The sequence below is a fragment of the Paramisgurnus dabryanus genome, chromosome 1 (assembly GCF_030506205.2).
Source record: "Paramisgurnus dabryanus chromosome 1, PD_genome_1.1, whole genome shotgun sequence".
In the NCBI taxonomy this organism is placed as follows: Eukaryota; Metazoa; Chordata; class Actinopteri; order Cypriniformes; family Cobitidae; genus Paramisgurnus; species Paramisgurnus dabryanus.
This window is the reverse complement of record NC_133337.1, coordinates 26165872-26191067: the sequence shown is the minus strand read 5'-3', so window position 1 is coordinate 26191067 and position 25196 is coordinate 26165872. Positions and strand designations below refer to the sequence as shown.

General features: G+C 41.3%; 1 pseudogene; it reads left to right on the top strand.

The window, feature by feature from the left end:
* Window positions 1-24942, top strand: part of LOC135752629 (guanylate-binding protein 4-like) — a 42826-nt pseudogene extending 17884 nt beyond the window's left edge.
* The last annotated feature ends 254 nt before the right edge of the window (window positions 24943-25196 follow it).

Here is a 25196-nt window from a genome sequence, read left to right as displayed (position 1 = left end):
TGTTGTCTTGAATGTTCACCAAGTAGACTTTTTAATAAATAGTGTGTGTGAAAATAAAGAAACCAATGAATTCCTCAATGTTTATTGAAAAAAGTAAAGTAAATAGACTCACTGTACTTAACATCATTACATCACAGTAGGATATAACATTGATTAAAACAGTTAAATTGACAATAATTTGGTTGCAAAACAGTATTAACAGTATTCAGTATTAATATCCAAAAAAGTGCAAAAAAGCACACCTGAAAGGAGGAGCAATAAAAGGGTCCAGGAAACAAGTGTTTGTTTAAAACATAAAAGAAAAACAAGTTACACAAAGAAAATAATAGTGCTTCTTATTGTATCAGGTCCCCAAGAAGATGCCGAAGCACTAACAAGTGTCCCCATCCGCCACCCACTCCAATGGCCACTTCTTTTATCTGTAACACAAAAAGAAAAAATGCAATTACATGTTTGGTTGGGCAAATAAACTGTAGACACATTAGGAGAACACCACAGTTTTTCAATATTAACTATGTTCTTACCTCAACTTAGATGAATACATATCTTTTTTCAATGCGTGCACTTAATCTTTGTACAGCGCTTCTTGAATGTGTTAGCATTTAGCCTAGCCCCATTCATTCCTTAGGATCCAAACAGGGTTCAATTTAGAAGCCACCAAACACTTCCATGGTTTCCACACTTTCCATGTTTTGTTTTGTGCCACCATACTTACTCGTGTAACTACTCATGTAAGAGTCTTTAAATATGGAAAACATGGAAGTGTTTGGTGGCTTCTAAATTCATCCCTGTTTGGATCCTAAGGAATGAATGGTGCTAGGCTAAATGCTAAAGCATTCAAGAAGATTAAGTGCACGCATTGAAAAAAGATATGTATTAATTTGTCTAAGTTACATAGTAAATATTAAAAATGGTGGTGTTTTCCTTTAAGACACACATTAAAACTTCAGCTGTTTTCCTAAAGCTGTGTTTTGGTGGGGTTTTATTAAATCACAGTAGAATATGCAAGTCAACAATGCAGAAGAAAGCCTTCATTGTTCTTTTACATCAATTTGTGTTAAAGCATTACTTGACTTGTTGCATTTTGTTCTGGTAACTCCAAAGAGAGGAATGTGAAGTTCACATTTAACTTTAAGACAACATATGTGATAAATGAATCACAATGTTAACATTGTTTATGTCTCAATTTGGTGTTTTTAACAATTAAAGACAAGCCATGTGCAAATTCATTATTCAACAACTTTGTCTCTAATTATATGGAGAAAATACTCCGCAGTCTTATTCCCGTAGTTTAAAATCACCTGTGTTTCCAATGTCACAAACATAACATAACCAATCACATCAACACAGTTGAACGCGTGCATCAATAGTATGTATGTATGTATGTATGTATATAGTCTAAGCTCAGCAGTTATGCGTCTAGACAGTGGTCACCAATCCTGGTCCTTCAGGTGTGTTTGATTAGGGTTGGAGCTAAAATCTGCAGAGACACCGTCCCTTCAGGACCAGGATCAGTGACCACTGGTCTTAGATCATATACATGTAAGTAGATGCTACATACAGATGTTTTAGCTGTGCAATTGAGTAGATTAGCATATTCATAGATCTGCGCATACAATGTGACAAGCAAAACTTTATGTTATTATATTATTTTTTTATTATGATGTTCAAAGATGCATTTTAACTGATGCAATTCTTGACTAGAATGAGACTTTAAAGAACATGCACATGAGCAAGGTAACAGGGAATTCTATATAAATACCTAGAGACAAGGAAAGCTCATTTTGCAATGATGCCAAAATCTTACATTTTTGTCTCGACCTTATCTTCTACAAGGAGTTTAATGGGTTGACAAATCCTCAGAACTATGACTTCACGCAGGCCATTTAGTTTGGGCATACTACCTTAATTTCATTATTTGCCTAAATTGTTTTGCATGTTAATTGTGGACAGTAGGTGTTAGTGGCAATTAGATATACTGACAACAGATTAAAATTAACAGTGAACATGCCACTTCTCATTGGCATGCGTTTTAACACCGAGACGTTGTACATACCAAAGTTTGCATGACTCCCACTCCACCTGCTTCCATTTCTGGCCCTAAAAAATAGTGGGACTTTTTAGTTTCAAATATTTACTGTGTTTACCAATAAGTTTAAGACCATTACTTCAATAACAATACAAAAAAAACTATATCATCCCTTTTCAACTGGAACATTATATAACCTGTGTATTGTTTGAATTGTATTACATTTAACCTTAATAACTCTGGATTTGGCAACCCTCTTCACAGGGTAAAAATCCTGTCTCCCTGTCACGTTGTGTGGGCATTCTGAAAGGAATACAATACTACATTCAAAAAGCTTAACACTACACTAAACAAGCATTACAATAATTGGTTAAGCTAGCAAGGGTTGTACTTGGGCATAGTTTCGCACTGTAGTTTTTTTGTTTTATACTGTAGTAAACTACAGGGTAGGGTGGTTGGGATAATTTCATACTCCTATACATAAAGATAGATAGCATTCTACTATCAAACAAAGTAAATGTTAGGTTTTTAAAAAATACATTGTTTACTTTATGATAAGTACACTGCATAACTGTGATTTTATTTTTTTTCTACATAAACTCATCCAACATAAAGAACATTGTGTGAAAATGTTACCGTGATATCCTTAATATTGACTAAGTAAGGTCGTGTCAAACATTGAAATCATAGTGAAATAAATAGGTGAAATCAATGATGCACATTATTCAGAATTTGATTCTTAGACTTTAGGCCATGTTTTTACAGACAGGGTCACATTTGGTTATTTGTTTCAAATTAACTTGGAGAAACGAGAAACACAATCTATATTCAGAAATTCTGAATAATACATTTTAGAAAATGGAATGGGAGTAATAGTCTGAAAACTTTTTTTATATACACTCCTCCATTGCTGATTAATCTAGTTAGATTGTGATCTTTTTCCCCATCAACCAATTCAAATTTAGCTTAAAAGTCATTTAACTGTCTGTTGTCAACACACCTTTCCTTTGATCTGGCCGCACTGTAGTGAGAGCTGGAAAGCCTTCTTTCACACCATCTGTTAACAACAGAGAAACATTTAAAATGTAGAAATTATTATGTAAATTACTCAGTTTATAATAAAAACTTGACTTTTTTCCAAAAAATCTTTTCATAAAGGCTGCACACGGTGAGCACTGGACGCAAAATGTCTTGTACAGTCAGTAAGAAATAACGCCATCACAGTAAAGTAATCACAACAGAAAATAGCCTCTCATTCCACAGCTTTATAATCTCAAATAGACAGTTTATACTTGCATGGACACTTGCACGTGACTGGGCAACTGGCCAATGAAACATGATCATTAGCAGTTCCAAGTGGGCTCTAAATCTAACGCAACTAAGCCACACAGTCAACAGAAAGTATGCCGTTTTTCTTTATGATATTATGCAATGAGATATTGTGATAAAGGTACAGAGTCAACATATTTTGCACCCCTAATTGGAGCCCACCAAAACGATGTCTTAGATATAGGCAAACACAGGCATGATTTAAGTTATGACAACAGCATTTCATGGAATTTGCCAAACACACACAAAACTGTTATTTGATTAATGTTACCTCTCAAAATTCATGAAATGCCGTTTTCATTACTTTGGGACCCCCTTGAAAATGAGATGCTACATCTCAAGGGGCTATCCTTTCAATAAATTCAAAAATTCAAATTACTTAAAGTGGTGGCCAAAATGATTAGAACACCTGACAGATTATTAAACCCACATGGGCTATGAGATAACATTACCGATAAAGTTCTGAGGAAATATATTGACACTATGCCAGAGAGATGTGCTGCTGTAAATGCTGCAAAAGGTGAACATACCAAATAATAAAGTTAAAAGTGGATAAAAACAGTACGACTCACCTCATCTGATATTTGTTGTGCTCAAAGCAACCATTGTTATGAAAAGTAATCATGTTTTGGAAACAAAAAAATCAATATTTCAGATCTGTCAGGTGTTCGAATAATTTTGACCACCACTGTATCAATTTCTGCAACTCCTATTCAAAATGCTTTGAATGCAGGGATCCCAGGACTCTTAATTTGATTACAGTTTCACATTACACAAAGTAAGAGTATGGTTTTATAAAGCTTACAATTTATTTTCAATGCACTTCATAAAGCTCCTTTTTGCTTACCTTTTCCAAGAGAAACTGGCGAGGCTCTTGGGAGTCCATCTGGGTAATGGGTTTCTTTTCCCAGATTGCTGCAGTGGGGTTGCATGGTGTCCTGAGGGTCCTAAAAGGGATACTGGCTCCAAATTGGGGACTTTGGTGGTCCAATAAGGGCTGCTGGTGGTCCAGTTGGAGCTGCTCTGGTATGAGGCAGGGCCACTGGTTCCTGGAGATCAGGTTGGGCATTTGTGGTCCAGTTGGGGATTCAACTCGGGCTGATGAGGTTTTATTGACTTGTTCTGCAACACCTTGAGAGGTCCCGCCTACATTTTCGAAATACAGAATTATTTAGAAAACACTGATCAACCGTTTTAACAATTTTATAGACCAAACATCTAAACAAAAATTTTTAGAGAAAAATGACAATAAAAATAATCATAATAAGTTGCAGCCACAGTAGTAACAAGAGATGTAGTAAAAAGTGCTTATTGTTCTACCAAACTACTTCTACCAAACAGTAATAATTTAAAATAGAAATGTGATGGATGTTTGATAGTCTGGTTGTTGACCAATTGTGCCACTTGTTCTACTGTTATACTGAAATTGTATAATTACAATATTCATATTTACTATTTACAGTGTCTGCCAATTCAATGTGATAGTTAATGTTATAAACAAATTATAAAATATATGCAATTGTAAAGTTACTCTGATAGGACCAGTGTTATCACCTTTAGGGGTGGTTTCCTGGTCAGAGTTGATCCTAGTCCCAAAGTAAAATGCATGTTTGAGCGTTTTAATTAGAAAAACACATATCTTAACATACATCAGTGCCAATGTTTGGTCTCTAGATGCAGGCACTGGTTCCTTGATTAGTAGTAAATCACCATCACCTGCTTTTAGATGGAGCAACATTTACCACACAATGCGAAGTACACTGACAAGCTACGTAATATTGCATTTATCATCGTTGACAAATTGCCTGTGACAATGAACGGGATATTGCCTAGCTTTTCAGAGAAACACAGCTTTGTGTAGTAAATGCTGCTCCATCTGAAAACAGGTGATGGTGATTTACTACTAATCAAAGAACTGACTTCACTGATGAGATGTGCAGGACAATTTCATGCAATTTATCCTGCAGCCCTATTTGCAAGCATTTGGAGAATAAAATGTCAACCCTTTAATCCACATTAGAGTTCAAGCTTAGTTCAATATCGTCTGTCGTCCTGTGTCTGGACTGGATCGTCTGGTTTGTGCATTTCATTTTATTTTAGATTAAACTGACAACCAAGAAGATGCAGTTATTAATGTTATTTTATTGATACTTAAACATGATCAGCTAAATAAAGCTAGCTAGCTTTTAACCTCTCCCAACACTTGAGAGCAGTTGTAGCTGCAGTGATATCTGCCCACTGTTCAGTGTGTGTGTGTTTACTACTCACCAAGATGAGTTAAAAGAATACTTCACACTGTCATCATTTACTCACTCATTATTTTAAACCTATATGAGTATCTTTAGTCCTTTGAATGCTAAAGATGATAATATGATGAGCAAGGATGGCAAGGATGCAGTTGACAGTACTCAGTGACTTCCATAGTATTTGTTTGAACTACTATGGAAGTCAATGAGCAACATCATCATACATTATCAAAATATATTTTGTATTCAATAGACAAAGGGAATTCATGCTGGTTTAGAACAATGTCAGAATGAGAAAATAATGACAATGTTAATTATTTGGGTGAACTATCCCTTTAAATTGCATGGGTCACTTTTGAGCATGCATTCAACACTTGACAAATGTCACACACACACACACACACACACACACACACACACACACACACACACACACACACACACACACACACACACACACACACACACACACACACACACACACACAAGTTGTAAACTAAAAGCATCAATCACAATCTGAGTACTACATTAGTTGAGAGAAGGCATCACATATTTACCTGTAATTTTTAATAAATAAAAAAATAATAATAATAATCTTACCTTGAATAGGTTCTTTAATCTTTCCAAGCATGTAATGGATGTCTCAGTCAAGTGACAACGGGGTGTCAAAACCTCAGACCCCCAAGCATTTGGTTTTCTTCCAGGCCTTGATAAATACAAAACATAACAAACACGCAAAATAACATATATATGTTGTATGCATGTATGTATATAAAACAATAATCGCAATTTCATACCAGCATATCTTCCATATCATCATCTTGCACCCAGCTCTCCCGCTTCTGATCAAATTTCTTCAGTTCTTTTTACCCTAAACTTATGTGGTTGCTCTACCTTGCATGTGTTGCAGGTTTTGCAAGCTACATTTAGTTGTGTATGGCAGACCACACACTTTCTAGTTGTTGACCCCTGGCCTGGCATTTCTAATAAAGATAAGAGTAAACGGGAGAGAGTGAAAAAGACTTTGAGAAGTACAAAGCAGGGCAAGATTAAAAAATTAAAAAGCAATACTTACTTGAGGAGAGTGAGTGAGTTGATTATAGAAGTGGCTCTTAAAAGAGCCGTTGGTTTTCTAAGAAAAAGTATAAACTGTGGGTGATGTTAACAGGGAAGGGTGGTGGGTACTGACCGGACCTGAGAAAAGAAAACAAAAACATGATTAATTCTCTTACAGCAAAGTCTCCTAGGTTTGTCATATTATATATGCAGAACTGTAAAAAAAAGTAACAGTTATGCTACCTATAAATAAAGCATAAACTGCATAAATGAACAGTTGATCTGAATTCAGAGAAATAAATGAAATGATTATCTTGGTACTTGAAGCTTGGTTAGATATGGTTACTGTAGTCAAACTTTTACACACTTTCTTCTGACAGATTTATTAACAACAATTACAGAACATAACACAATCAATTTTAATCCCTTCTAACGATCAATTGACATAAATGTAACTGCACAAACTAGCCTTTTTATATAAATAATATTAAATAATTAAATAAATCTATTCTGCTCACCAAGGCTGCATTTATTTGATATAAAAACACGTATAATGTGAAATATTATTGTAATCTGAATGTTATAATGTGAAATATTATTGTAATCTGAATGTAATAATGTGAAATATTATTGTAATCTGAATGTAAGTGCTGCTGACGGTGTCAGCAGCGATCGCTCTCTGTGATCGATTGGTTCCGCCTTGTATGTTTAGATGAGCAGATTTACAATGAACACAATTATTTACTTAAATCGGTTATTTTTTCATTTAGAGCTTATTTCACGAACTGTATTCCGCGCGAAATTAATAAAACTACTGGTTTAAAAACGCTAGAACAACTGTTTAGCAACATAATATAATGCAGTCACTGCAGCTTTCTGTGATTAATAGGCTACATTAGCTGATTATCAAACAGTCATCCAATAATGTTTCTGACCTTAGTAACGTAAAAACCACTATAGATAACTCCATAGTCCACACACGCAAATTAAATGTTATGCTGCACCAACTTTAGGATTTCTTAAATGACCGCACCTGAACAACAATTATGTCCTAAATATGAGCCAATTGGATTCTGACCAAACGCGTGCACTGACTTGTCTGTTGCCTTAGCGGTGATATTATATTGCTAACGTTGCAACAAAGACTTAACATAAACACAGGATTTACTCAATTTTAGTAACATTAATCACCAAATTTCCAAGAAAGCCTTACCCATGGAACTCCAGAGAACGCAATATCACTGCGTCGCTTCTCTTGTTGAAGTTGTTGGCAATAAGAAATTATCGCCCCCTATTGGTTATCATCCTCATAAATGCGTGTCATTTTCACGCCTAGAGGAGGCAAAGCGTGACATTGACACGCATCCTCTAGTGGACCAGCGTGTCTATTACACGCTTTAGCGTGATACTGGGTTGCAGAGGCTGCGTCCGATACTGCATACTCACTGAGTAGGTACTTAATTCCAATGAGTACCTTCTAAACAAGAGCTAAAAGAGTACGTACATTATCGCATGATTGCTTTAAGTATGAATTATGAATACTGAGAATTCAGACATATTACTCTCTTTACATACTGTTGTTTCCTATTAGGAGAAGTAGGTAAGTAAGTGGTTCCAGATGCAACTTAAGTAAACATACCTCGGAATCTCGCGAGAAATTTTAAAAAATCCTGGTAATTCTTGCCTATGTAGATTGAGGATTTGGACATACTGTTCGTTCTCCTACTGCTTTTTGCCAACTATATAGTATGGAAGTTTGCTGTTTCGGATGCAGCCAGTGTCAACCTACTTAGAGTCGATTAAACTAACTCAATTCAGCTGTAACTGAAACTCCGAGTTTCTCATCTCACAGTAAGTCAACTCAACTTTTCAGTTGAACCAACTGAAATGGGTCACAGAAAGGTTTGAACTTGGGGAAAAGGTAACAGGACAGAAAATAACGGAGCTTTATCTCAACCCAGCAAGCAATAGTTGCCATTTTACCATTTAAGTTTATTAGTGGTCTGATATACTCCGGCCTTGAGTAACCCATTTCTAAATAAACTTTGGTTAAATGTGATTTTTGCCAAAATAACTTGTGAGATGTTTGATATTCCATCATGTAAGCAAAGTCAACAGTGATTACAAGCTGTTTGGTTTCATTTATTTAATTTAATTTAATTTAATTTTTATTTATTTTATTTCTTATGGTTTGACATCTTTAAAATTTTCACTGACAGCCTAAATTTTGCCTTGTTTTTGCTTAGATGTCTGGGCTTTGTTTGGACGACTATTAGACGTCTTTTAAACTCAAAATCACTTGCTGGGAAATGGCCATGGATAAGCCAGTTTGCATCATTCACACAGAGTCAGATGGGAAGCTTTGTGTACAGCAGTCAGCGCTGCAGATCCTGCAGCAAATCGATCAGGCGGTGGTGGTGGTGGCTATGGTCGGTCTCTATCGTACCGGGAAATCCTACCTGATGAATCTACTTGCAGGAAAACAAACAGGTTAGACCCTCACGTGCAATGCTGATAGCAACCAAAAGTTTGTGGATGTGTGATCACCAAATAGTTGCTTTTAACCCAGCTGTCTAATCATGGTGGAGCAGGGGTGGGGCAAATACCACACTTACCAACCTTCACATCTTACTTGTACAATATGACTGAATAACAATGGAGAACTTATTATTTGTAGTACTAAATTACTACAAAATTATTTTTATGGATAAAACTAACTATTGACAAAATCTGAAACAATACATCCATGGATTTAGTAACCGAAGTGGCAAAAAAATTCTGTGACTCCAAAGCACTCACAAGCGCCCACAGCTTAAATTATCAGAAGAATGCCTGGTGGACACACGTGCAAAGAGAAACATGAATATAAGTAATTAGGGGCGAAGCACCGATGGTGTGGAGGCACCTATTGTATCTGTTCTGGTTTTAAAGTTATGAAATTTGGCACACTGATAGAGGACAGTCCATGTAATATTCACAGAAAATTTGGAGTCTCTATCTCAAACCTGCTAGCACCACCAACAGTCAAAATTTGCACTGTTATATTAAAATTTCCATCAGAAATGGCAGAAAATTGCAAAAATGAAAAATTACCTTCAAATTTTGTGTTTTTCATCAGATTTGATATACTGATGTATGAAAACAGTCTCAGGCCACACAAAAAAATGGTATGCTTGCACCACTAGCTGGCCTTATAATTGAACAAAATCTTTGAAATCAAGCAAGTCCTATGGTCATACAACTGTTTCTTTGCTAAACTTAAGTGCATAGTCATGAAGCTAGATGTAATGACCTGAGGTTGCACAATTTTGTCATTGTGACACCTAGTGGTTTTGAGATAGAAAAATGTAAATTTTTGCTTTAAACTACTGCAACAGTACATCTAAAACCTTGAGTCATCATGGATTATTAATTTCATGGCTTGGAGTATAATCATTGGTGGATGTCAATTCACGCCCTATCAACCAATAAGAATACCTTATCAACTGTTTTTGCCTATATCTCTGCATCAGAACATCATAGAGACATAGGGGTGGGCTCTATTGACTCATAAACATCACTGTAAAATTGTGGCCCTGCATGCACCACTCACACTTCCTTCAGTGTTTTAGCTAACAATGCTCCTCGAGAAGAGATGTAGAGATTTCACTAAATGACAACACAACTTTTTTGCCTATAGCTGTTATTCTTTCGTCTGAAATCAAGAGGTTTTCATAGGTTGTTTAATCTGCTCATACAAACTCAACTTTACTTCCTTCTGTGTTATTTTTGACTTGGCCCCGGTAATTACTGCTTGCAGCTATATTTGTGTCTTGTTTTTGGTATGGTATTTTTAGGGTTTGCACTGGGCAGCACAATTGAGTCCAAGACGAAGGGCATCTGGATGTGGTGTGTGGCACACCCCAAACAAAAAGAAACCACTCTGGTGCTGCTGGACACTGAGGGACTTGGAGACGTCAACAAGGTGATGTGACAGACAAATTATCAAAACCTACAAGTATTGTCAAATGTCAGTTTAAAGGGGACATGAATACTTCTGATGGGGTGGAGGAGAGATGGAGGTTATGGTAGGTCAGCAGTGTCGGCGCCAGAGAATACAGAATGAGCGGGCCTCCTGTTTTACTGTGGGGGCACCTGGTTCATCTTATTATTTTATTATTATTATTACTACATGTCACTGTAAAATGCTTGGTACTGATTGGCCAGTCGCAACATTTAAAGGTATTTTATTCCTTGAACAACCGCCTGAAAACACAGCCTAACCCGGGTACTGCGAGCGAGTCACGTTAACAGAGACAGTTACGAATTAATACAGAATAAATATGCATAATTAATCACGGATATGAGATTGTATTTACAATGATTAAACCGAATGTTCGTCTTTTGACTTTTTACTTGTTTTAACGCGTCTGGAAACGTTTTCCCAAAAGGTTTGTATTTCTTTAAAATAAGCTAATAAAAGACATCAAATCAAAATGTTATGTATATATTTAATCATATAGCAACTAGCCGTGAAATTAGTGGGATTGTTACAGCCAGCCAAGTTGTTAAATAAATCCCTCACTATAGTAAAACCATAACTTATAAAGACGTTAAAGTGCAAGACTGGATAACTCACGCAAATCATAAAGACCAGTACATAACCAAATAACAGCAAAAGAAAACAATGTTACTGACACCAGAATGAAATGCGTTTTACCTTCAGAAGAGCTGCAGGCGACGAGAGGGCTTTTTCAACTTTTTAAGAAGGTCCTTTTATTTGTCGCGAAATTTCTTCGTCTTGCTCAAATGCCAAGACTTACAAGTATACATTATTTAGACAGAAAATGAGTTCTCACGCATGGCGATTGAGCCCCCGAACGTGACAGTGGCTGCGTGTATGTAACTGGCTGACTATGTTAGCATTGCATTGTGGGTTAGTATTTTAATTATTATTTTTTATTAATTATACTAAGGGGGCACAGTGACTCAAGGGGCCGGGCCATGCCCCCTAGGGCCCGCTCGTGGCGCCGACACTGTAGGTCAGAGTACCATGTTAGCAAATATAAAAATCACCACATTTCTGTTTTTTTTTTTTTTTTTTAATAGACACATGTATTAAGTTAATAGCTTACTAGTTTGCTGTGAATACTAAGCAGGGAAAGTAAAACAACACTTTACAAACTACTTTCTTTTATGTAATTGTTTTTCTCAGGGGGACACAAAGCATGACAACAACATCTTCAGTCTGGCTGTGTTACTGAGCAGCACTCTGATATACAACAGTCGAGGGACGATTGACAACAATGCTGTTGAAAAGCTGCAGTATCCTTATGACAATCTAGATCCTCAAGTTATTTTAAAAGTGTTTTACAAAAGTATTACATATACAACAAAAAAGAGAAGAGAGCAACAAAAACACAACTACTTTCTGTTACAACTACTACTGAATTTTCATAATACTTCATGAATGAGACATTTGTTTTATTAGACTTTGCATTACAAGTTGTTGTTTAATGCCTGAACAAACTGTTAGATATGTTACTGAACTAACAGACTACATTAAAGTAAAATCATCTGATACGGACGCTGATGATTCAAGCGAGTTTGTGAAGTTCTTCCCAAGTTTCATCTGGGCTGTGAGAGACTTCACCCTTGAGCTAAAGATTGATGACAAAGATGCAACAGAGAATGAATACCTAGAATTTGCTCTCAAGCTGAAACATGGTATTTAAAGATTATTTTGTACTTGTCCTCAAATTCATTATCACAACAGAACTTTTCTTTACTAAATAACTAAAATGTATAATTTATTGATGTGGTAATTCTGAGAAGGTACAGCATGTGTTTTTCTGTTTTAGGCACTGGGAAAAAAAGTGACGGAGTACAACATGCCCAGGGAGTGCATCCACAAATACTTTCCTTCAAGAACATGCTTCACTTTCCCGTTTCCAACTGCTCCAGAGAATTTATCTCGCCTGGAGAGCTTAAATCCTGCTGAGCATTCACCTGACTTCCTGAAGGTCGCAGATCGTTTCTGCAAGTTTGTCTTTCAGGAGAGCCAGACAAAGAAGCTGAAAGAAGGATACACAGTCACTGGCAGGGGTGATTAATGAGAAAATATGTTGTTCATTTCATTTATATTCTTTCAATTCTTTAATATCATTGTATTTCTGGGCTTCTTTTTTGGTTCTTTGCAGTTCTGGGTAATCTTGCAAAAACATACGTGGACACCATCTCTAGTGGGGCTGTGCCATGTCTGGAGAACGCTGTGACCGCTATGGCAACGATTGAGAATGAAGCTGCAGTGAAGGAGGGGCTTGAGGTCTATCAGAGTGGAATGGAGAAGCTGAGGAACTCTTTCCCTCTGGAACTGAAGGATGTGTCCTCAGAACACCAACAGCTCAGCAACCTGGCAACACAAACCTTCATGAAGCGTTCATTCAGGGACACTGATGGGATGTACCTAAAATCTCTTGAGGTAGGCCAGATCTCTCCATAGTGAATCAGCATGAGGAGATGTCATAAACGTGATCATAAATGTGATCTGATGGATTATAATACAACTGAGAACTGCTAGTAACACTCATAAATGTTATGTTTAAAGGGAAACATTAATATTCAATTTAAGAGATACCTAAGCCTTAATGAGCAAGCGTCAAAGACTAAATGTGAGGATCTTCTGTCATCCCTGACTGCACAAATGACGGAAAACCTCAATCAAGGGTTCTACACCAAACCTGGTGGCTATGATCTCTTCAGCAAGGATATGGAAGACATTTTGCAAAAATATAACATCCAGGCCGCAAAAGAAGTCAAGGTTCGGCTCATACTACACAAGTCAATACTCACACATTATAGAAAAATATCATTTTTGTCATAATTATTCTGTTTGTTAATAGGCTGAGAAGGTCCTAAAGGAGTTTCTGAAGCAGAAATCTGTGGAATGTAAAGCCATTTTGCAGTCTGACAATAAACTAACTGAGAAAGAGAAAAAGATTAAGGGTGAGAGTCTTCAGGTTTCAAATACCCAGTTTGTAAGTTGCTACAAGTTTCACTGTGAAACACGTCATCAAAGGTTTGAGTACTTGTGAGAGTGCTGCTGGATGATGAAAATCAAAGTGTTGTGCACAACAGAGCGAAATTAAATATATGTTTAGAAGCATTAACAAAACTTTATTTCCTTAAAGGTATAGTTAATTGAAAAAAAAAAATGCAGTTTGTTTACTCACCCTCAGGCAATCCGTTACGTTTGTGACCTATTTTCGAGAGCGGTTTAAATCTTTGCGTGTGAGGGAGAGCTCCCTCACTACCTCCCACACCTCACGCGCTACCTCCCACACCTCACGTGGTACCTCCCACATCTTCCTCGCTATCTCCCACATCTCCCTTGTGTCAGGGGGAGCTCCATCGCTATAGGTATACTAGGACTACCGCGCGTACAGTCCGCGTACAACAGCGCATGCGCGTGAAAATATTTAGACAGGACACTCCACTACAAACAATTATACAAAGGAAATAGACAGCATTTGCGCGCACACTATCGTTTTTCTTCTTTAATTTTTACTTCTTCCAAGAACAGAATGCTGTAAAGCATGCTCGTTATTATAATGTTTGATTCCTGCTCTATGTTGTCTTGTTGTTTGTTCTAAACTGTGTTTGCAATGGTGAATCGGCTACTTTTCTCCCAATAATACTAACCAACTGCAGAAGCGCAGAACCATATGTCACAACAGTCTGAGACTGACAGCCCCAGCCTGACAGTCTGAGGCCGAAAGTGGGCCTTATAAGGCATTCCGTTACTTCTGTGTCGTTGTAAATAATGATATGATTATGCAGGCATGCGGGTTTTCTGTCTTTAATGCTCCGTACGGACGCTAACTTTGTTAGAAAACCATACCCATTATATCAAGAGCATGGACTGTGATCAAGACCCACATGATAAAAAAATAATGCAGGGCTTGCACAGAGCGATTCACTCGACATCAAAGTACCGTGAGATCAGAGTGCGTGTTGTGCTTGTTTTAAGAAATGTATTAAAAAGATTTAATTTAAAAAGATATATTTACGATATTCAGAGGTGTAAAAAGTACTCAAAAATGTTACTCTAGTGAAAGTACAAGTACTTAGTGTAAATTTTACTCAATTAAAAGTAAAAGTATCTGGCAAGAATCATACTTGAGTAAAAGTAAAAAAGTACAACATTGAAATTTTACTTGAGTATTAAAAAAGTAAAAGTATCAGGAAGAATGAAAACTATAGATTCTTGTTTAAGCTTTTAATCTCTAAAAACATGAAGTGAATTAACCACATACAAGGTTTTATGCTGCCTTACAACTGTTTGTATTTAAAAAAAAGCATATATATACAGAGGTGGTTTGAAATACTTTTCAAATCACATTTTCATAAATACATTTAAGTCTGACTGCTCTGATCGTTGACATCATTGCCATAGAAACAGTGCAGATAATCCAGAAAATGGCAAAACACTACAGGACGCACAGATTGGATCTAAACAGTTGTGATACACAATGTGGACAGTAAGTCTGTCCAATCAGACATGCACCAAAATCAGATTTGGCTTGACAGTGTGAAGGTCTTCATAGAGAGGCTGCAAATAGCAGGGAACATGAGCAGAGACTTCCTGGTGTCTGAAACTCAGGTCAGATATCCATCCAACCTTTCCCGAGCCAACATACGGCCAACCCATCCCAGATTTTCCCTTGGCCTTAGCTTGGGCGCTGTAAGTCCGGGGTATTTGCCCTTCCCTTACTCTACCCGAGAGGGCCTTTCCAACGGGCCAACCCACGAGTCTCTAGTTGTTTCCCCGGCAGAGGCATGGCGGTCCTTTCCTCGATTTTACCTTAAGTCCCCTTGGGTATAAGCTTCCCAAAGCATCCAAGCTATGGCCGTTGGAATGACCGCTGTATTTCAGCCTGAAAGGGTTAGAGAGTCAGGGTTGGCTCGGTGGAAAAGCCCTCTCATGTAGGATAAGGGATGCCAAGGGCGAATGCCTCGGACTTAAGGCGACCGAGCTACGGATGTTTGAAATTCAGAAGATCATCGGCCGCAGAAAGGGTTAGAGAGTCGGTGGTTGGCTTGTTGGAAAGGCCCTCTCGGGTAGGATAGGGGACCCGAAGGGCGAACACCCGGACTTAAGGTGCCTGAGCTACAGCCGTATGAATTTCAGGGAGTGGCACGCTGTATCTCGGCCAAGGAAAATATATAACTTAAATTTAAATTAAAATGCCCGTCAGCACAATTCAATTGGTTTGGTAAGAGTAAGGGAAAATAGAATAAAGTGATCTCTAAAAAATAAGTACTTTTTGACTGTAAATAAAATTGTAAGGGGTAAAAAGTACTTTTTTTCTTAAAAAATGTAATTAAGTAAAAGTACTGATTTTAAATTGTACTCAAGTAAAGTAAAAATACCCAAAATTAATTCTTAAGTACAGTAATCAAGTAAAAATACTCAAGTACTTCTGCTGCCAAATATGACCGCAATCTTCTTCTTTGGTGGCGGCCTCTCACTGCTACTTATAGACGGTTTCAGCAGTAACAACATAATCACACAGCTTTGGTGGTCATCACGTTACTTTCGTTAAAGTCTGCGAAGAATAAGTAACAACAAAGTTCTTTAAAAGTAGTTTATTTATATAACAAGCAAAATAAACAAGACGTAGATTACATAGGAATCAGAAACATTTGTTATTTTCGACGAGGTATTTGTTTAAGAGTTGAGTTTCAGCAACTAGTCAGACTATTAAACAAACAGAAACCGGAAGTATGTTCAGACCAGACGCTTGTCGCGTCACCGCACATGCCCCCGATGAAATGGTCTATAGAGCGGGAGGATAAAGCCCACTTCTTAGATATACACAGGAAGGATGTACAGGAAGTGCTCTATAAGCGGTAGTGAGAGACTGGTTTGCCAAACACCTCTCCATAAACTAACATGATCTCATGGAAATTTAGTGTTATAGTCACGGAAAATTTCATCACTTTATCCGTGTCCATGTCGCAGAATTTAGCTTTTATCTGTGCCGGGAGGGATGTCTTTTCAGTGTTACTCTTAAAGAAAGAAACTCATACAGGTTTGAAACAAGTTTAGGGTGAGTAAATGAGTGCGTTTAGATGCACAGTCTTACGTCGATTATGCTTAATAAACTGATAACACGTGGGGTCATGTAAACGCGTCAAGCGGTTTTCTTTAATCGGGGAAAGCCCATAAACAGCGTAAGCAAAAACCGATCGGCACAGGTAGTTTTTTGCTCATTACGCCGATTTCGCGTGGCATGTAAACACCTTAACCAGCTTTCTCACGGTTTTGTCCATGTGCGCATGTCTCCGCGTATGAAAGATAAACGTCACACGCAGAAGTAAGCGCAAGGTAACGCATAAAAGTCTCCACTCGACTAAAGCAGTTGGCAGAGAAACTGTGAAAATAAAAGCTCATGTTACATTTACAGGTTCTGCAGACACAAGGAGAGATACAACAGTACAGCTTAAGACAGATATGTTGTTGACTTTTTGATCAACTACTATGTACTATAGGTGGTGACGTCACTGCCTGCGAGAAAACGCTTAGGTTACTCACGTAACCCCGGTTCCCTGAAATAACGGGAACGAAGCATTGCGTCAGTTTGCTGACGCTATGGGGGAAACTCCTGTTTACTCCGTGATTGAAGCCTATTGGTTAACGTCTGTAGAAAATACAGACCAATGACGTTTGAGCCCGCGCGGGGGCGTGGCACACGTCCCTATATAAGCCGGTAAAATACGTCAAGAGCTCATTATTATTCGACTGAAGCGCGCAGCCGAATAACACTCGCTGCGTAGACGTTTGTAGCACGGCCAGCGACGCAATGCTTCGTTCCCGTTATTTCAGGGAACCGGGGTTACGTGAGTAACCTAAGCGTTCCCTTTCAATACGGTTCACTTCGCATTGCGTCAGTTTGCTGACGCTATGGGGGAACGTAATCCCATCCCGCCGTGCATACACAACGGACTGAGGTGCCCTTACCGGAGAGACACTGCATGTGGCCCTAACCCAGCATATACATAGCTCTAGCGAGCGCAAGTGTAAGCACCATATATGAGACAGTAATACGCATACAGTGAAGTTTCTAAACGCACCATGATGCATATACAATAGAGCACAAGACGGCGGGTTCTCTGAGCGCGCCGCGAGCTGTGCATGAATTATTAATAGGTAGCCATGACGGTGAGCTAACAACGCACCGTGAAGGCATACAGAAACGCAGTCGCGTGAATCATTAAGCCGATAAGACCTGTGCTTGTAAGGCAGGGACATCCAGGCTATAAAATCTGACAAACGTAGACGGCGAGGACCAGCCGGCCGCGTTACAAATGTCAACGATAGAAATCCCCGTAGACCAAGCCCAAGATGAAGCCATACCCCTCGTGGAGTGAGCTTTTAAACCAACTGGACAATGTTCATTCAGGGAGGCGTAAGCCAAAGCAATGGCTTCGACGATCCATTTAGATAGCCTCTGTTTAGTGAGCGGCATACCTAAGGAATGTTGCGCGAAGCTTACGAACAGCTGATCTGACTTGCGGTATGAGGCAGAACGGTCCGTGTATATTCTTAACGCTCTGACGGGGCAGAGCGTGTTCGGGGTTTGTTCGCCGTCCGCCGTCGGAAGGGCGAGAAGTGAAACCACCTGAACTCTAAATGGCGTGGTCAAAACTTTAGGAATGTATCCCGCTCTCGGTCTAAGGATCACTTTGCTATCGTTAGGACCGAATTCCAGACACGACGGGTCAATTGAAAATGCGTGTAAATCGCCCACTCGTTTAACCGATGCCAACGCCAGGAGGAGAGCGGTTTTAAACGAGAGAGCGCGCAGGTCAGCCTGTTCGAGGGGCTCGAAAGGGGGACCGCGCAGCGCTTTCAGGACCGTGGACAGATCCCAAGACGGGACCGTGTTAGGTCGCGGTGGGTTTAGTCTGCGAGTGCCTCTGAGGAATTTAATGATGAGATCATGTTTTCCCACGGTGCGACCGGCGATAAGGGCGTGATTCGCCGTTATCGCCGCCACATACACTTTAAGCGTCGAGGGCGCGCGACCGCTGTCCAGCATTTCCTGCAGAAAGGAGAGAATATGCTCCACTTCACAGGTGTTTGGGTTTAAGTCTTTCGTCGTGCACCAGTCAGAAAAAATAGACCACTTTTGAGCGTAAAGGCGCCTGGTAGATGGGGCCCTAGCTTCAGTTAGAGTATTTAACACTCGTCCTGAAAGGCGTGATGGTTGCCGTTCAGAGACCAAACGTGTAGATTCCATAGCTCCGGCTGTGGATGCCATATCGTCCCTCTCGCCTGAGATAGGAGGTCTTTCCTCAGCGGTACTGGCCATGGTGCTGATGTTTTCAGCTGCCATAGGTCGGGGAGCCACGGTTGATTGTGCCAAAACGGGGCGACCAGAATTATCGCGCATTTCGTCTCTCTTATCCTCTGAAGGACCTGTGGTAACAGAGCCACCGGAGGAAAAGCATACAGAAGACACGCCGGCCATGCTTGCGACAGGGCATCGTGATGTCTCGAGAAGAAGATCGGGCAATGCGCGTTCTCGTCTGATGCAAACAGATCGATCTCCGCCCGGCCGAAGACGGTCCATATTCTCTCGACCGTCTGAGGATGCAGTCTCCATTCTCCCGGCGGCGGACCGTTGCGCGAGAGAATGTCTGCACCCGTATTGGCTACACCCGGTACGTGAGTCGCCTTTAACGAACGTACGTTCGCGTGAGCCCATAATAAAAGCCGTTTCGCCAGCCTGGATAGGGAGCGAGATCTCAGCCCTCCTTGGTGGTTTATGAACGAAACCACCGTCATACTGTCCGACCGCACCAGAACGTGTTGATGTTGGAGTTTCGGTCGAAAGTGTCGTAGCGCCAAGATAACCGCCCACATCTCGAGGTGGTTGATATGTAGCTGAGACAACTGGTTGTTCCACGCACCGAAGGCGAGCTCGCCGTCGCAGTGAGCGCCCCAACCCGTCGCAGACGCATCCGTAGTCACCACTTTCCTCCTGCTCACGGAGCCGAGCTCCGTGCCCGAGAGGAAAAGGTGAGGGGATGTCCATATCGAAAGCGCTTTCACGCAGCTGTACGTGATTTTGATTAATAAGCGGCCCGACAACCAAGCACGGGGCGGAACTTTCGCTTTCAACCAAAACTGAAGCGGCCTCATGAACAGCATTCCCAACGGTATTAGTGGGGATGCTGCTGCCATCAGACCCAGCATTTTTTGGAATCGTTTGAGAGGGAGATGTGAACCCGCTTTGAACGATGCCGCCTCGCGTCTGACCGTGAGCGCGCGTTCCTGTGTAAGCCATGCCCGCATCTTTAATGAGTCGAGCGTCGTGCCTAAGAACGCGATTCGCTGCGTGGGGGTGAGCAAACTCTTCTGGAGGTTGATTTTGAACCCCAAATTCTCCAAATGCTGGAGTACAACGGTCTTGTGCGCAGTAATTTCCCTCTCTGACTGTGCTAGAATAAGCCAATCGTCGAGGTAATTCAATATGCGGATGCCGCTCTGTCTGAGAGGGGCGAGAGCCGCATCCGCACATTTGGTAAATGTGCGTGGTGCCAGAGATAATCCGAAGGGCAGAACTTTGTACTGGTATGCTGTCCCGTCGAACGCGAATCTTAGGAACGGCCTGTGACGTGGCGCTATCGGAATGTGAAAGTAAGCGTCTTTCAGATCCACTGATATGAACCAATCGCCCGGTCGAATTAACGCCATGATTCGTCTGGCTGTAAGCATTTTGAACGGCCGTTTGGCAAGAGCGCGATTCAAAACGCGTAGATCCAATATCGGTCTGAGGCCGCCGTCTTTCTTTGGAACGAGAAAATAACGACTGTAAAAGCCTGATTCGCTTTGATCCGCCGGGACCGTCTCTATCGCGTCTTTTAGTAATAAAGAACGCACCTCTTCCCTGAGGATCTGTACACGATCGTCTGGGACAGTGGTGTAGAGAACGCCGCGAAACCGGGGTGGTCTCCGGGCGAATTGAAGTGAATAACCGTGTTGGATTACGTTTAGAATCCAGCCCGGCATACCGGGGGTGGATTGCCAAACGTGAAATTTGACGGCGAGCGTCGATATGCTTATGGACGTTAAGCCGTGTGTGTGTGTTTGTGTGTACAGAGGAGGAAATTTGCTCTTTTTGTGAAAAGGTAAAAATTTTTGTTTCGCTGTTACAGCGAGGGTGTGTCCAGCGCCCGAGGGGACTGAAACACGCAGAACTTTCGAGGGCGGGCCGGCCGAAGCGGGACCAGAGCCTCTTTTCCTCCTCAGACTCTCTTCAGGGAGGCGGCGCCGGCGTCGGGTCCAGCGTAATCCGAGGACGGGGACCGCGGCGTCGAGGCGGGCCAGCCGGTCGTGCAGGACGCTGGCGCTTGACCTCCGGTTCAGCTCTCTGCTGGGGCTGAGCTGGTGCTGGCTTAGGGCGTTGAGCTGGCGGCGGTTTTGGGCGGCCGGTCTCAGACGCTGAGGCAGATCGTTTTGGTAGAAAATGCCGCATAGCCTGCGACGATTTCTGTGCCTCAGTGAAGCGCTGGGTGAACCCCTCCACAGCGGAGCCGAAGAGCCCCGACGGTGACACGGGCGAGTCAAGAAGGGCAACCCGATCCGTGTCCTTTATCTCCGTCAAGTTCAGCCACAGATGTCTCTCCAGAACAACCAGGCTGGCCATGGCTCTTCCTACAGCCTGAGTGGCGACTTTAGTGGCGCGAAGGGCCAGATCAGTCGCGCTGCGCAGGTTCTGAAAGGTCGACGGGTCCGGACCTGCCTCGTCCATGTCACGGAGGAGTTTTGCCTGGTATACCTGCAGCACCGCCATCGTATGGAGAGCGGATGCAGCGTGGCCGTCGGCGGCGTAGGATTTCGACGCCAGGGTCGATGTCAGGCGACAGGGCTTTGATGGGTGGTTCAACTTCGCCCTCCATCCGCCGGCTGAAGACGGGCAGAGATGGGCGGCGACAGTTTCCTCGAGCGGCGGCATCTTGGAGTAGCCGTGTTCGTCGGCGCCGTCCACTACGGAGAGGACGTGGGAGACGGCGCTCTGAGCTCGGGTGGAGTGGGGAGCACGCCAAGATTTGGTGAGCTCCTGGTGAACCTCAGGGAAAAACGGCGCCTGCCGTTGGCGGGACGATTGACGGCGCCCGGGCTGCAGAAACCATTCGTCCAACCGGCTGAGTTGAGGCTCTGACGGCGGCGACCACTTAATGTTGAGCTCCGCCGTAGCTTGCGTCAAGATGCGGATGAGCTCAGAGTCGTGAGGACGCGACTCGGTAGGTTCATCAGCGGCGGCTCCGTGGGCGTCGTCATCCGAAGCCGCCCAATCCTCTAACTCCTCAGAGGATGACATCACTTCCAAGTTGTCACCGGACCCAAAGGAAACCATGCCGCTAGCACTCGGCAGGGGGCGTAGGTCCTCATGGGCGAAGGTGACAGGGTGACGGCGGGGAGACAGAGCACGCGGGGGATGAGCCGGCGTGGACTCGGTCTCAGGGCGTCTTCCAGCTTCACGGCTCCGCTGCTGTTTAGGCGGGAGAGCACGGGAAGCCTTCCGTTTAAAGATCTCGAGGCGGGAGCGCAGCACCGCGATAGGAAGGAGCTCGCAGTGGGCGCAGCCCGCCTCAGCGAGTACGGCCTCGGCGTGGGCAGGACCCAGACAGATGACGCACTCCTTGTGGAAATCCTCCACAGGCAAAGGGGCTCGGCAGGAGCCGCAATGCCGAAGCGACATTATCTCAACGCGCTTCTGCTCTTTTAGATAACTCTTTTTAGTCTCACCGGAAAGCGGCAGGGGAACACGCTGGTGTGTTGTAGTCCGCTGCAGTGCTTGGATCGACGGCGAGTAAGGGCTTCTTCTTCGGAGCAGCGAGAAGGTTCGCGCTGAAGGAGAAAAGTAATGAGCTCTTGACGTATTTTACCGGCTTATATAGGGACGTGTGCCACGCCCCCGCGCGGGCTCAAACGTCATTGGTCTGTATTTTCTACAGACGTTAACCAATAGGCTTCAATCACGGAGTAAACAGGAGTTTCCCCCATAGCGTCAGCAAACTGACGCAATGCGAAGTGAACCGTATTGAAAGGGAACTGATAATTATTCAAGTCCCATGTAAACACAGTTGACTGCATAGCCGGCTTATTGATTTGCATGTAAACCCATGAAAACATTTTTCTATAATAAGCAGATTTTTAATAGTTATCCGCTTATTCTGTGCATGTAAACGCACTCAATGACTATTTAAATTAAATGAACTATTCCTTTAAGTAGGCTATCTAAATAACACAGAGTTGCATGTAGCTGGTATTAGTTAACGTTCTGACATATCAAGACCGTTTGGGAAAATATTATTGTGCCTTACTGGCCTTTCTTTAGTCTTTAAAACAACAGATAAAGTAATATTTTTCTACTTTATATGTATGGTGTCTGCATTGCTGCTGAATAACACTGACAAAGTCAATTCTATTCAGTAGTCTGCTGAAATTACGTTAGATAATCTAGCAACATGCAATAGCTTGGTCAGTCACACACATGAAAGTATCAGACTACTAACGTCAGATGCAATATTTCTAAATATATAACTTAATATATAGCATGGTCAGTCACACACAGTGTGTACCGTAAACACTGACGTGTCGTGGTGTCTCTCTCCTCCTGTTTTAAAAATGCGCAACTCGCCTTTTCTTCGCGTTTGCTTAAGTCTCAAATCAAACAGTGATTGACAGCACTCTGGTCCAATGGTGCAGTGGGCATTTTCAGGTTGACAATAAATCTAGCTAGCCCAATGACATTGGAGGGGGGAACCAGAGGGGCAATCATATTCCAGAGGGGGCCGGTACCACCCCGTGCCACCCCTCTAGACACGCCCTTGGTCAAAACTGAGAACAACTTGCACTGACATATCTTAAAATATATCAGTCCCCTTTGTTTTGCTTCAAAATGCACACAAGTAATGTTTTAGTAAGGCATGTTTGCTAAAACTAGTTATATTTCCTATTTAAACTAAGGAAGGCCTAGTCCTGGCTTAAGCTAATCCCTGTCTGGGAAACCACCCCTAATAGTGTTATAAATCAAGTTAAATTTCTTGCAAAAAAAACGATCAATTGGCTTCACAAGGCATCAATATGTGGCCAAAATGTTTATTTCTTTATTTATTCTTTACGCCATTCCAGCATCTATGGCTATATTCATGGTTAATCCATACACAGGTTGGGGGAGGGGCAATTTGGCATCTCCAATTCACCTAACTTGCATGTTTTTGCCCTGTGGGAGGATACCCGGAGTAAACCCACGCTGATACAGGGAGAAGGCCTTAGTTTAATTAGAAAATATAACTAGTTTTAAAAAACATGCCTCACTAAAAACATTACTTGTATGCATTTTGAGACACAACAAAGGGCACTGATGTATTTTAAGATATTTAAGTTGTGTAACCTGTTGAATTGCGTTTTATGATTCACAAAGCACTGGGGTTTCTGCAAAATATCTTTCTGTAAAATATCTTCTGTATTGTTCTACTGAAGAAACAATTGCACCAACATATCATATGGCCTAAGGGTGAGTAATTAAACAGCAAATCTGGGTGAACTATCCCTTTAAAGGACAATTAATCTCATGGTTTGAGTTTTTCTCTGAAGTATTTTTAAAGCATGTTTCCTTTTTGTCAATAAATGATCAGAGGAACAAAAGAAAGCAGTCCTCTTGAATCAGGAAATCAAAGCTAAAGAGGAGAAGCAACGACAACTAGAAGAGAAGATTGAAGCGGAGAGACGAAGTAATGATGAGAGGATGATACATATGAAGCAGAAGATGGATGAAGAGATGAAGCTTCAGAGATTGGAAGCTGAGCGTGCCATGGAAAGTAAACTGAGAGAGCAGGCGGCTCTGCTGGAGAAGGGCTTTAAGGACAAGGCAGACATGATGAGCCGAGAGATGGAAGAGTTTAAGAGACAGAGCTCTGAAGCTGAGAGTAATCGAGCTAGAGAGTTTACAGAGATGTTAGAGAACTCCAACAAGAGACATGAAGAGTCATTGGCCATGATGATGAAGCAACACACAGAACAAATGCTAGCCATACAAGAAATGAATGCACACTCTTCAGATGGGTGTTGTATCTTGTAAAGAGAATAAATTAATGGACTGTCAGACTCAAAGGCATGCAACTGCACAATGCAATAGGCCCAATGACATGACATGCAATTTTGATGTCCAAAGGTCTTTATGAAGTCAAAATAAGGAAATGTTTAATAAAATAACATTTATTGAATCTATTGATCTCTGTTTATCAATTATGAACATATATTGAGGGTATTACAAAGTGTAAAAATTATTAGGCATCATAGGTGTCATTTACACTGTCCCCACCACTTTTTGAAAGTATTTGGTTAAAATGTTCTGAAAAATCAAGCGAACAAAGAAATGTTAAAGGTTTATTTGCAGTTTAGGTACAGAAAGAAACAATGTACATCATCCAAAAAATAACTTAAACAAAATAAACTATTGCTGCAAAATGACCAAAAA